Genomic DNA, 3,435 nt, shown 5'->3' with positions numbered 1-3,435 from the left:
GGTGCGGGGCGCGGCGGGGTCCCCGGGCAGCCCGGCGCCGGGAGCCCCGGTCCTGCAGCCCCGGGCTGAGCCGGGGAAGCAGTTTTACTTCCAGAGCAGCGAGTCCTGGTCAGCTCCCAGGAATAAAGCCAATTACTAAATGAGTTTGCCATGCTCTCGCTTCGTGTGCTGGTGGCAATGAAAAAAAAACCCCTTTCATGTGTCCGCACAAGTGGAATAAACTTATTTTTAAAGGACCCCAGACAAGGCCCTGGCTCCTCGCTCTCGTGTTCGCTGTAAGAAATTCTCAGGAAAGTGGAACTGAGTTTGCACATGTGAGGGGGTTTTGGTTTAAATGAGAAGTGGTTTATTTTTATGACTAAGTAGTTGAGAAGCTGCGCTGGGAATTCCACCATCAAAGCCCTGCCTGAGCAACAAAGGCTGGGTTATTTTAATTTATGAAAGGGTTACAGCCTTTGAAGCTAAATATAATGCAACCAGTGGCTTCCTCTACTGTAACACATACCTTGTGTGTTCTTGTGCAACTTGGGGGATACGAAGCCACTGGTCCTGCAGGCAGTTAGCCCTGGCCATGTGGGGAGTGTGCGGGTTTCCATTAAACGGGGTACATCTAAATGCTCCACAGCAGAAAATGCAAACTTGGCTGTGTTAAAGAAACATCCTAAATAAGAGAGACTTTGCTTTTAGAGGCTCTGAGCAGCCACAGCTCTCCTCAGCTTCCCAAGGCACGGGCTTTGGGAAACCCCGCGAACAGAGCCCACCCTTGTTCAAAGGCCAAGACGTGGGTTTAGGAGACCGGCCACCGGCATCTGACTTGTATGTTTTGGCTTTAAGCCCTGAGCTCGCAAATATTTAAATCAGCGGAGTCCAGCAAAATTTTGCAGAATTGGGGCCGTTGGTGTAAATAAGTCTGAGACCCAGTAAAAAATCACATTTTCAACCTAAATAGGTATATTCAAAATGTCTTAACAGACAGCATATGCTGTGCTGCCTCGGCATTTCAGCTCCTCTTTTGCATCACAGTTTTTCCTCCTGTTGCTCAGCTGTAGTTCAGGGGACTTTGCAGTCACCGGGCACGAGCCGGGTAACTTTACTTGGAGGGGAGCTGGTTATCCCCCATGGAGAACTGCTTGGCTTAGGGGCAACTTCTGCAGGAAGCCTATTCCAGCATCACAGCAAAAATTTTATGGAAGCTGCATTCAATTTTCTGATGCAAAGCCCACAGCTTTTGTGTGGGAGTAGAAAGGAATGGTTTTATTTAATGACCTGCTGAGTTTTCCATTTGTTTTATTGAACAAGAATTGGGGTGAGGGAGAAGCTCTGCTCAGCAAAAACCCCGTGCCTGCGCAGTACAGGCAGAAACTTGTGTCTGTCCTGACTTGAAATACTGTGAAATACTGCAAACTGTTGTGTCCGGAGGGCCAAACCACGTGGTGTCACCGGAGCACGAGGGTCCGCGTTTGCAGAGGCGTCGGCTAGGCTGTTCAGTGGGGTCGTGATGGTTAAGTCATGCTGTAGGGTTTGGTAGGGGGGAGCAGGGCTGGGGTCGTCACCCCGTTAGCCAACTCAACCGGAGGCACCGCGTGTCCTCACCGCAGCTCGCGGCAGGGGTATTTAGGCCAGCTCAGTGCTTAAGTCTGCCAGGGAGCCGTGTGGGTGGGAGGAGGAGGAGGTGCAACCCGCAGCCCCGACGGGTCGAACCGTACCCTTGCCGTTTCTGCTTACGAAGGGGAGGTTTTGCAGTTTGCATGAAAAAACATTGCTGGCAAAATGAACCACCTTTCTGAGCCTCCTCGTAGTGAGAAGGGTCCAGAAAGTCGGTGCGTGTCTGTAGGTATTTTCACAGATGCCTAGTCACCCCTCTTTTCTCATTTTTCAACTAAATAATTGTTCTACCACGCTACACTCAGGGATTCTGGTTTCAGGTACAAAAGTGGTAGACTTAAGCTGGTGAAATGGGTTTCAGTTTGGTTTTGGTGCCCATCAGGTCTTCATTTCATGTTGGTTATAACCAGATTTGATCCATTCCCCTTGAACTAAAAATACGGACGCCTTCGTCAGGCGAAGGGGTTTGCGCTAATCAAAACCATCGCTCAGCCAATGCGCCCACCATGTCGATGAGCTCTCGTGGGGAGGAGCGGGAGGGGCAGGGGCTGGCCAGGGTCGGGAGGACCTCGCTTTTCGCATTGCCTCGCTGAGACCCGCTGCTCAGGGGCTTGTCCTGGCAGGACCTTCTCATCTCAGCTGAGCCGATGGCTGCTCCCCGACGAGGAAAGGGCACTTCCCCGGAGCCGCGCTCCCTTTTCGGCACTGCAGCCTGGAGCTCATGAATTCTTGAAAGTCTGTTTCACAGGAATGAGCCTTGCTGAGCTGGTGAGTCTAAAATTGGCCTGGCCAGCTGTGTTGCGGCTGGCAGGGACATGTTAGACCGGCTCCTCTCTGCTTCCTTCGGTACGGGGCTGCAAGTTACAGCACCTCTTGTTCCACCTCAGTTTTTTCCCTCCTGCTGCTGCTGGTTTGACTGCCCCTCTCTCAGCACTTGCGTGGCTTTTACATGCAGCTGTTGCCACCTGTGGAGAATTTGGGCATCTAACGTGGAGCAGTGCTCAGTAAGCAGCTTGCAGGGTTGGGGAATACGATTTCTGCCCCACGGGATGGGGCGCAGCCGGGCAGAGCGCGGGGACCGTAGGGACAACCCCGTGCAGAGGAGTGATGTCTGGGTGTGATGTTCAGGAGTTCGTACGCTAGGGTTTGAGCCCCTTAAGATGAGCGCAGAGGGATGCGCTGGGGAGATCCCAATCTTCGGAGATCTGGGAGATCTCCAATTGGGAGATGCCAATCCTGCATGGGATTGGCAGGGTTTGTCTCCCTCGGGGCTCTCCTTCCCAGCCCGCCTGGTGCTTCTCCTGGAAAACCTGTGGGACACACATCCCAGCCTTTCCCTGCTCTCTGCGGAGCTGACTCTCCTCCTGCTATCCCCAGACAAAGGCTTTTCCATCTCATCACGGGTGGCCATGCAGCTGCCCACAGGGCAGGTCCAGGTCATCCCTCGCTGGCTGGCGGCGAGCTGTGGCACGCACAGAGCAAGCGCTTGCTGTGGCCAGCAGCAGCCCTTCGGGCCCCTCTCCCCTTGCTTCTCACGAGGCTGTTTCTGTCGCCGCGGCTCTTGTGGCACGGAGGGGAACGGCTGGTGCTTTTCAGCAGATTGTTGGAATAGCTCGCAGTTTGAAATACACGTAGGAAGCGTTATTGTTTCACTTGTGACCCGTTATTGTTACCACAACCCACCACTCTCTGTCTGGCCAGCTTCGAATGACGTTTCCTCCATCCATCAACAGCTGCTCTGCAGCCTGTGTCCCACCACCGTGTGCACCAGCATTACCTCATTTAGTTGCTCAGTGTTTTTTTTCGAGCTGATATTACTTTTTTTTTTTT

Source organism: Aptenodytes forsteri, unplaced genomic scaffold (assembly GCF_000699145.1).
Source record: "Aptenodytes forsteri isolate BGI_AS27 unplaced genomic scaffold, ASM69914v1 Scaffold168, whole genome shotgun sequence".
Classification (NCBI taxonomy): Eukaryota; Metazoa; Chordata; class Aves; order Sphenisciformes; family Spheniscidae; genus Aptenodytes; species Aptenodytes forsteri.
The sequence above is the reverse complement of the archived record's forward strand: the minus strand, read 5'-3'. Positions refer to the sequence as shown.